Consider the following 11,175-nt stretch of genomic DNA (forward strand, 5'->3'; position numbering starts at 1 on the left):
AGAGAAAAAGAGAGCCTAAGAAAAGATAATGGGATAAGAAAAAGAGAAACAGTGGGACAAAGACATGATCAACAGACAGAAACAAGGAGAGAGGCAGGAAAAGAGAGGAGCAGAGGAAGAGACAGAAAATGGGAAACAGAGAGAAAAGAGACCAAGACAGGAAAGCTAAAGAGAGCGTAGTACTCGCGGCAGATTCTGTCCTTGAGTTAATGGGGTTTTGCCACTTCCGATCATCCCAGTGCCTTCTGAACTGTGGCCTTTGCATACAGAAAGATCATTAATTCTTAGCTACACCTCCTCCAGGGCACCGGTCTCCTCTTCTCCTGCAGGACGACTTGTCAGTAAGAGCCTGGGGCCTGTCTCCATGCTTTCATTTCAATGTGCATTACACCCTTGATGTGACACTATACCCACATTAGCAGCCAAAACCGCAATCTGAGGCTACAGCAGAGAAGATAGCAGCCTTCTCACTAATTCAGATGTTGTAGACTCTCTCTCTCTCGCTCATCTTCATTGAAATTCCACTGATATGCGAGCTCTGGAGAGAAGTATCGTTAGTTAACAAATCCAAAGTAAAAATGTAAAATAGACTTCACACAAAGGAGTTCGCAGTTTCCTGATTTCTGACCGCAGCTTGCATCCAACAGTTCATTATTTGTCTTATTACTGCCTTTATTTTCCTTAGAAACAAGTAACTAGTGGGCACAATGGTTTGATAGAAGTCTGTATGGAGGGTGTGCATGGCCACAGCTGCACCGGTGAGTGAGGAAAATGTGGAGATAATAAGGTAGATAAAGCTTTTCTGGACCCACAGTGTGTTTTTGGAAGGATCTGAAGGACATTTGAGCTTATGTAAAAATGTGATTTTGGTAGTTTGGGGGAAGGATGAGATGTAGCCACAGTATGTGTGTTTTCTTCTTCCCCTTAAATGCAAGTTTCAGAGGACTTATTTTGTTATTGTCGTGTTTTCCTTGAAAATCCACTAGTGGACATCTGCTCTTCAAATGCTTATAAGAAAGTCTGTTTTAACTATAATTTTCAAATGTTTCTCTTGCTTCTAAAATATAAAAAAACAGGATTACTTTTTAAATCCATTTCATTTCCATACATTTTGAAATTAGAATAAATTTGGATTAAAGCCACAGTGTGTAGCATTTTGAAAATCTTTCCTTTGGTGCCATCTGCTGGTTGCATAGTGTGCACTGAAACAAAAGCAGCATCGATTCTCCAACAGATAAATTAACACATAAATCAGATATTTCCACACAGTGTATGCAATAATTACATGTGAAACAAGCTTTCATTAAAGTTAACATCGAGCAGGACCAAATACATTTAGCCAAAGCAGTTAGCAGAAGCTAGTTGCTGTATTAATGTAGTTACCACCACAAATGTTATATTAACAATTACAACATGACCACTGCTTTCATCAGCATCGTTTCTGACCGCAGCCGGGAGCTGTTTTCACAAACAAACAAACAAAAAGCTTTAAAACCCTATTGTATACCATTTACTCAGCACCAAACAGCTGCTAGAAAAGCGACAAGCTCATCTAAACACACAAGATCATTTAGCAAATGATGATTTTGAAATGGTGCAGAGCAAAACGGGTAAAATGAGAATCTATTCTGGACTTACACAAAAATGACTCCAAAACAGTGCCACGTATAAATCTGTTCATCAGCTGCTGATATTTGTGTTTGTGCTGCCCCCAAATGAGTGGCCTGTGGTGCAAGTTTGAGTCTCACAAGACTATCGAGCAGCTCAGAAGAAACTAGGTAGAGTACTTTTAAATCACTGATAGCAGTATATAGATGGTGAGAGGATAAATCCTTGGTTTTGCCTTGCCACGACTGCCTCATTATAACATGAGCTGCAACCCTCTTACATTGACCAGAGACTAGCTCAGGGGCAAATGGGCAGCTGCTCTTGGGGAAAGTAAGGTTGTGACAAGCTTAAATCTCCATGATGCCTGATATTAAAAGCAGAAAATGTTGCAATAAGCTGTGGGTCACAGATTGAACCCCAGAGGTGGTTAATGCCAAGCGGAGCAGTGCGGGAATGGGGATGGAGGAGGTAGTCAGGTGGATAAATCCTCAGTCAGGCAAGAGAGAGATGGAGGAGGAGAGCTAGGCTCAGAGGGAGGTCACTGCCATATATCCTCTTCCTTCATCTGTCCTCCTTCATACCAGCAGAGTCACTCTGTGGAGCCAGACCTGCAACTCATACAGGGTTGATTCAAGGTGTGTGTGTGTGTGTGTGTGTGTGTGTGTGAGAGAGAGAGAGAGAGAGAGAGAGAGAGAGAGACTGAACACCTAATATCCGAGAGTTTGAGGGAAGAGAAAAAAGATAGCAATTCTCGTCTCCTTATCAAAGCCCAAAATTGATCAAAAAGACAACTTTCATGATTACACAACACCTTGTGTAGAGTCAGTCAGGAGCAGAATTAGTCACATCTTGTCTTTTGTTCGTCTTTTTCAGGAGAAATGCTTCTATTTGAGTGGTTTTTGTGAAAAAGAGAAACTTGCACATCCTACATTTTGCACTTTGCAGTTAATATATTCAATGAACACCTCCTGTTATTAGCATTTTATCAATATTTTAATGTTAATGATTGATCCAGTTATCTAGTGAAATGTGAAAGGGGGTTCATGTAAGACAAAACCCACTGAGAATTATTAACCGGGTTTGCAGTTCCACACAGCTCAACAAGCTTTGAGTGGTTTGTTTGCACTAGTCTGAATTAGCATGAAGTAGAATCAGTTTGTAAACTCAGTCCCTTTTCTTCTGGGTTCACTTTCTTTTATACTACATTATGCCAACAGTGATATATGGGAGCTGAAACATGCAGAGTACTACGTGGTGATCAGTACTGTGGTTTGGATTGAGGTTGAATAACATTCCCACTGCAAACAAACCAGTCCAGAGTTCATTTACAGCCTCAGTCTCAGTGCTGTTACTTTGGTCCACACCTGAGAGCGACTGCTATGTTCAGACCCGCCCAAACAAAGGGCGCCAAGAGGGAAAACGTACCAGACTTTGAGTGAATGAGGGGGTGATAACAGGCACAGCAGTTTTTACATCCACTATTTTGTGACCAAGCATCTTTATCCACTCCCCAAATATAAAGGGTTTTGATTAAATGCAATACATGTTGCCAAGTTATATTTTATAACTCAATAAAAACTGAACTGTAATCTCAGGCCTGCCATAAATTTTGTTGCTTTCTGTGGCAGCATTTCATCTGCTGAGCTCTGCTGAGCTGCAGCCTTCTGCCTCACCTGCTCAGAACAGTGCTGCTGCATCAACAGGAAGGTTTCAACAGAGGAGGGATTTCTTAGCAATAAGAGGCCTGATTCCTGGGGGTGCTGGTGGAAGACAAAAAAAAAAAAAGGTACTACAACAAGTGTGTTGATTTTCTTGCATACAGTATTTCAAATGACTGTGTTCCGTTCCATAAGGAAAACACCTCAGAGTTCAGCTGATAGACCCTCCGCACAAGCTTCACATTCTGTAGCCATTATCGATTATCCAGCGTCATAGCCTACAAGTGGTCAGCTAAATGTTTTCAGGGCTATAAGGAGCCAGCAGTGATAATCCTCCACAGCCCTAATCATCTCATTTTCCTTCTCTTAACATTTTCTGCTCCGCTCCATTGCTTCTCATTTTGCTCCCTTTGGTGCTAATATCACTCTGTTTTCTCCTTTTTATTGTTTGTTCCGTTGTGGAAAGGCCACCACCGTGCTGCATTCAAATATTTGCTGAATGGTAATTAAAATACACTGTAATGTGTTTTTGTGCTTCCTTGTATTTTTACTTTGTGAGAATATTTTCAGAAACTGAGGCTGTTCTGCCCACTCTGCTGTTTCAGTGGGTTGTCTGACGGTTAAGGTTTGATTTGAAGGTTAGAATCAGGTTCAGGTTAGAGCTGGTTTTAGGCACTGAGCTTTAACGGTGAGGTGTAGGATCAGGTGCTAGGAAATGCAATATTAATAGAGTCAAATAGAATTACTGTGGTACAAATGTGTGTGTCTGTGTGCTTGGCATTACTGACACTGTGAGGACCAAATCATAGTGGGGACGGGATGCTGATCACTACGTTTTAGGGTGATGACTTGGTTAGGGTACGTTGGAGTTATGGTTAGGTTTCAGTAAGTCTCCAGGAGATTAATGACTATGGAAAGGGTGTGAATGGAAACACGCATGTGCGCCTGTCTGTGTATTTATGCTGCTAACAAATTTTTGCACTTGAGTGTGCAAAAGTGTGTTTTCATGCACACACACACACACACACACACACACCAGCTGAATAGTGTTCACAAGATACAGAAGGCTGAATAGTTGGCAGTTATATTGGATGAGTGATAAATCTTTTATCTGTGCAATTTCATTGCAGGTGTCAGTGTGTGAGTATGTGTGTGTGTGTGTGTGTGTGTGTGTGTGTGTGTGCCTACTATTACACTGTGGGGACTTGGGAGTCCTTGTGGGGGCAAGACACTTGTCCTCACAATGTGAATCATTGAACTTTAGGGTGATGTATGGTTATGCTTAGGGTAAGTTGCCAGGAGATTAATGTGAAGTTAATATAAAGTCCCCATGAGGAATGAAAACAAATGTGTGTGTGAGTCCATGTGAGAGCGCATGTCTTCTGTATACAGTTGGACATCTGGGTGTGGGAAAGGAAGATCAAACTGCTCTGCTCAGGTAGCATCTGTTTCCTCCTTCTACTGGCAGAATGTGTCTGTGTAGCTATATGTGTGTATCCCCTCTCTAGTGTAGGATACAGACACACGAGTGGCATCGTCTTTTATTTACTTGACAGCACTGGGTGTGCAAGGGCATATTCAGCACTGGAGTCTGCCACTTATACTATTAGACCATAGTTACATTTACAGATACAAATACTTTACCACAAGAAACTTCCAAAATACCATTTCCCTGACTAGTTTGAATAAAGCCATCATCATCATCATCGGTAAGCATGCAGGTAGCACTGTATTAGCCAACAGCTACTGTTGCTAAGCTTGTCAAGCTTTCCATTATGCTGAATATAGTGACAGTGCAGATTTATCATTCATCGCCATTAATATTTTTTAAGCTTTAGGTTCTTGATTTCACACAGTGGTAGATAAAAGTAGCCTCACGTGTTAGCATGCTAAAAGAGGGCTGCAGTGTGACCTGATTTCCCCTCAGCCATTCACAGCCCTCGAGTTGTGGTTCTAACATACCACTGCTCTCTTCTTCACTGCACACAGGAGCAATGGAAAGTCAAGACCTCCAACGCATCGCACCACTGCACTGACGTCCGTTATTTCTTAAGCAAGTCTAAAGACAAAGGAAACAAAGATGAGTGTTACACTCTTCCTCTCTCCCTCTGCATCTCATCATTTAAATAAGATACACTGTTCCTGTTGGAGGCGTTTCTAATATTACTTACATCAACTAAATAATGACTTTGCTCCTGCTTGGTGCATTTATCATGGCTGCAATCCTGCCTCTTCCCACCAACAGGGCTTCCATAGCAGCAACTGTACAATAGCTTTCAGCGCTGATGACAGAAGGGATTCAACACTACAGCAAGCATCAGTCTATTTTTACTCATGCGTGAGAGTGAGACAGGGAGAGACAGGCATTGCACATAGACGCATAGTGGGATCAGTGTGCATGTGTATGAGTGTAAGAAAGTGACAGAAAGAAAGACGCATCGTATCATCCTCCTACTTTTAGAACCAAATTATTACAAATCTCACTTTTCTGACTTCATTCATTTTCTCTGTGTGTGCATGCCTGTGGGGGTGCACATTGTATGTGGGCATAGGGCTCAAGTGTGTAGAATTCCAATCCTCTATACATTTCTGTAATATTGCTCTAATGTGATATTAATAAGAAGTGACAGACAACCACATCAAATGTGTAGAATAAAAGGAGAAATAAGGCACAAAAGAAAGAAGGGAAACTGAAAATGCTAAAGTTTATATGAGCAGAGAAAATTGTAATTAGGATTTACTTGCTAAAATGACATTCTGTCCTTTTGCAAACCTTGACTTCATTAACTGTTACCAACATGTAGCAAGCACAACTTAACTCCCTTGGAAGTTTGTTAAGATGGCAGCTCCCGGCGTGTTAGTGTCAGGCAGCCAGATGAGCTGCGCTAAAAATGTAGCACTCCACAGCACTCTGGATAAAAGTGTCCACCGTTGGTCAAACAATAAAATGTTAACCGCTATTAAAAATTAAACTGCCTACCAACTGCTGCAGGGGCACACGGATTAGAAATTCCACTCTGAGAGGCGTAGCATTTTAAAAGGTTTATCGGAGTTATGTAATGTGGTTGGAAAATTATTACCCATCAACATGACAACGGAGATAGTGGGAGCTGCTGCAGATATTTGCTCTCAGAGGTTTTGGTCTGTGTCGGTGTAGCCCATGTGTTTTGAAATGAAGAGCAAAGCAGAATGAAAGTGTGGGCTCAGGCTTAAACCCTACATTATATGTTGCAAATTGTAAATATGGAAAAACAGGAGGAGGAGGCAGATAGTAATACGAGTGTGAAATACTAGATGTGCGGTTGTATGTGGGCCAGGATATTATATCCATATGTGCCAGTGGTTACTGTGCTCTATGTGTGGGTGTGTTTATGTGTCTGTTCCTTCCTATATTTATGTCTTAATGTCAGGATGCCACCTGCTTTGACTGTTATCACCCCAATAAATGGCTGTTATCAGTTTGTCATTGTCACTGGTGGAAGAAGGACTTTCTTTAGTAAAAGTATCAGTGCTACAGTGTAAAAATACTCTGTTACAAGTAGAAGTCAAGCATTCAGAATGTGACTTACTGTAAGTAAAAGTGCAAAGTATTAGCATCAAAACATAGTTAGGCAGTCAACTTGATTTTAGCACTACCTTCTGAGGGGTTAGTGTTAGGTTTGGGAATGTAGCTCCCAGAGCACAGTTCCACAAAGGGCCACACCATAGCAGAAACAAAGACAGAACCCGTGACGAGTGTTACATAGTGCGAGACCTTTTGGTATGTCCCTATAAAACCCAAGCCTCTTCTGAACCATGGCTATGATAACAACTGATAATGACCATTTAATGTGTGACAGCATTAAGAAGATATACAGAGAAAAGAATAGAAATGAAGTTAACTGGGGTGAGAGTAGAGGATGCTGAGGATAGAGTTAGGTGGAAACAGGTGATTCGCTGTGGCGACCCCTAACGGGAACAGGAGGAAGAAGAAGAAGAAGAAGAGAAAAGAATTAATATAAAAACCAACTTTTTCATTTCTCTATCTTAATATTTTCCTTTGCTGTAAAACTCTTCCCTGTATTAATAATGTCACAAAAGATGCTCAAGTACTTGTTGGATCTTGACCTTCAGAAATGAGTGGAGGTCACTGAGTGGAAAGTTCAAGGTCTCGTCAATGTCTGCACTGGGCTATTCAGGCTTTTCACGACTGTGAAACACCAGCCTGTCAGGACTGTCTTTGCTTTGATCTAGCTATTCACAATGCCATATTATTTTAATCATAAGAGTGAGAGTAAGCTATCAGAAAGCAATTGCTTTCATGCACTGAGAAGATATACAGAAAAAAATATATATAATACTGCTACTATTGCTGCCTTTTTGGCCATTTTAAGACATTATTGTTGCTTTTCAATAGAAGGCATCAGAAAAGAGCTAGGACTCCTTGAATGGCTGTAATCCACCCATCCATTTCATCCATTTCTGCTGGCCAAACTGGACTATGAAATGGCCAGCCTTTGTCAGTTTGACAACTTGACAGTTTTATTCTCCATCTGAACAACATCTGAACTCTGTGGTTGTCAAGAAACTCAGTTCCACAATCTGACAAGTTTTTTTTTTTTTAATTCTGACACTGTTTAGGAGATGTGATTGGAGTTCTGCTGCTGCCCACCTTTCTGTTCAAGAGAAGAAAATGTTTGATAAAAACATAAACAAACACATAGGCAGGTAATAGCAAAATGCTAGAATTCTCCCATGGCCCTCACATCAGAGGATACATGCTCGCACCCCTGAGGCATGCTCGGTTGAAGTGTATCATTTCAAAGACACAGTGCACATCTGATAAAGTAGGTAGGTAGGACTTTATTGATCCCACAATGGGGAAATTCCTGTGTTCCAGCAGCAATAGAGAGCAGCATAAGAACAAACACCACACACATATCTTGAGAAACAAACTCCAAAGTACCTACAACCAAACAGAATATAGTATTTGAGAGACAATCAAGAACAAGAATGATCCTCCCTGAGAACAAATCAAAATACCTAAGAACAAGATGAGATATAGTATTCAAGAGATCAAGAAATCAAGGACAAGAATATTACTCCCATAATTAATCCCGCAATGGGGGAAATACCTGTATTTCAGCTATGAGGAACTCTGAAAAACTACTCCAAAATAACTAAAACAAGACAATATAAAGTATTTGAGAGAAATCAAGAACATATGTGCATATTTACAATGCATTTTACCCTCAGAGTATTGAACCTCAGTTGACTATTGCTGAGATATTGACTATTGATAAGAACAGATACATGACCCTGGAGCAGATCGAGGGACTGAGGTGGTCTGCACTCTCTGAGTCAGCGAGCTAATATAACACAAAAGTAGGCTGGGGCGGGCAGTGAAATAATGGTTCACTAATTTGACTGGCTCAGCTCAAAGACAGAGGCTGTGCACGCTCATCATCAATATCAAGCTGACTGGTCTGACCAGAAAATACAACTGATGGCACTTGGACCTCGCTCTTTCTCTCTTTCTTTTTCAGCTTTTCACCATGGTAATGTCTTCGTATTTACCAACTTGCCTCAAAATCAGTGCTTATTCAGCATAACTGTCCACATAACATACCATGACTGTGTTTATCAAAACGAGCCCCACATTGCTACGAGTGTATGGATATTAGTATGAGTGGCCCCAGTGGCAAACAAATCAGAAAACGAGCAGCCTCAGCGGGTGTTAAGACCAACAAGATAAATACATAAAAGGCATGCAAAACACTTACAGCTCATGTCACTGAGTCATTGTGCACTTCCATGTGCATTGTACCAAACAAAGACAAAGTAGCTGGCTGTTGATCGGTTCTGGTGATGCTGTAGTTCTGGGAGCTGCCTTTTTTACTGTTTTGAGAATTTAGAAACAGTCCTGTAAGCTTCAATGAGAGCTGTCTACTGCTGGAACTTTAAATATACTGTACGTTGTAATGTACCAGGCAGTTTGGAACTGGTTTTCTGAACAAATTTTCTTTTCCCATTCAACGGGATGAAAAAAACGTTTCACCTCTCATCCAAGAGGCTTCATCAGTTCTGACTGACTGGTGTTGAGCCAGAGATATTTATTTGTTTCAGTCCTTTGAAGGCCAACAATGTCCCTTAATGACTGAGTTGTTATAGTCCAGTATCGGTGAGAGTCGTTACCTGTCTTTGGATCCTCCCCTGTCGACCGTCAAGGTTAGCAGTAAGCCATGACACCAATTGTTTTCTTGTATTAATCTTGTGTTAGATTTATGTCCGAATGATTGTTTTAGTTACACCACGTAACAACAACCAACACACACACACATGGAGGTCCTCATTTTGTTCTGACTAGGTAATATGCAGCTGCTCCAAGCATGTGGAGCTCTAGATAAGAGATGGAGTCTGCTGGACGGACTTCATCTGTGTAAGGGGTTACACCAAAACTGATAAATGTATTAGGCTCTGTGTTTCCGGGGGCTTTTTTCCTGCTCTCTTCAGCAGTTTGTCTGACGGAGGGAGCCCTGGGTTGTGTTCTGTACTCCTTCTTATGCATGCCTACATACATGCATGCATACATACAGATCTGAGTAAATAAGGAGTCCGTCTTTCTTGATTTTAGTGCTGGTTTATTTACTATATATATAGTAACGAGACTGAATGAGAGACAGACGGCCCATCAATGTGGTTTTGGCCATTTCATTTACTATATATATAGTAAATAAACCAGCACTAAAATCAAGAAAGACAGACTCCTTATTTACTCGTATCTGTCCAGTAAAAGAACTGGGGTATAACAATGGTTTTTCACTGAAATGGCCAAAACCACATTGATGGGCCGTCTAAGTCTCTCATTCAGTCTCGTTGTAAAGCCGAGCAGACACTGTACAGATTTGGCCAAATTTTAGATCTGCTTCAGTCGCCCTTGACTACTTTAAAGTCGGGCTGAATTTTGGCCCGATGAGTTTTCGTTTGGAGTACAGTGTAAGCAGGGTCCCAGTGCCTGATTAATCACCCAAATGACCAACAATCTAACTCCCGACTGCTTGGATGATTTTCTGGCAGGTCAGCTGTCCTGCAGGTCCAAGTTTGTTCATTGCTCTTGTCTGAGTACAAAGACAACAACATAATACAGATGAGATGTCACATTTTGTGGGCAGAATCAAACGAAATAAGGCCATAAACTGTATATATGATATGTTTATATACTGTCTTAGAATAAAGCTAATTGTGCTCTTTAAACACCATACTGTACAACATTTCTTCAACAGGAGAAATGCCGCTGTTCATTAGCTGTACAAATAAAATGGCTAAAAGTAAAACAGTTTTTCTTTTTGTTGACCTCAACTTTACTGGAGTTGTCAATGAATGCACCCACTCCGGGGTTCCTTTTAAACATCCAGTGTCACGTTGCCCAGATGAATGTAGAGTGTAAGAAGTCGATTCTGGTGTATCATACACAGGCAGTAAAATCACACATTGTCTGCCTGGCTTAAAGCACGTGTGAAAAACTAAAACAACTACATAACCAAAAAGCTGACACAAGCAGTCGTCAGTCATAGACATCTAGCTTTAGATATTGACTTAATGACCTTTACTTTGATGTTTGCCTGTATTTTTGGCCAGGTGCGTGTGGCGTTTGAGGAATTTTCTGGGCATGCCAACCAGATGCTGGCCAGACTAGAGGAGATGCAGGAAACTGTGTCACGGAAAGACTTTCCCCAAGACCTGGAAGGAGCCAGGAGGATGATAGAAGAACATGCCACGCTGAAGAAGAAAGTGATAAAAGCTCCTATAGAGGAGCTGGACACTGAGGGACAAAGGTAAGCACACAGATATTTTTATTGATTTATTTAGTTTTTGCTTAAATTGTGACTGAATAGTTGGACAAAAGCTGGAACCTTCCATCACTGTCTTA

The sequence above is a fragment of the Monopterus albus genome, unplaced genomic scaffold (assembly GCF_001952655.1).
Source record: "Monopterus albus unplaced genomic scaffold, M_albus_1.0 scaffold195.1, whole genome shotgun sequence".
Classification (NCBI taxonomy): Eukaryota; Metazoa; Chordata; class Actinopteri; order Synbranchiformes; family Synbranchidae; genus Monopterus; species Monopterus albus.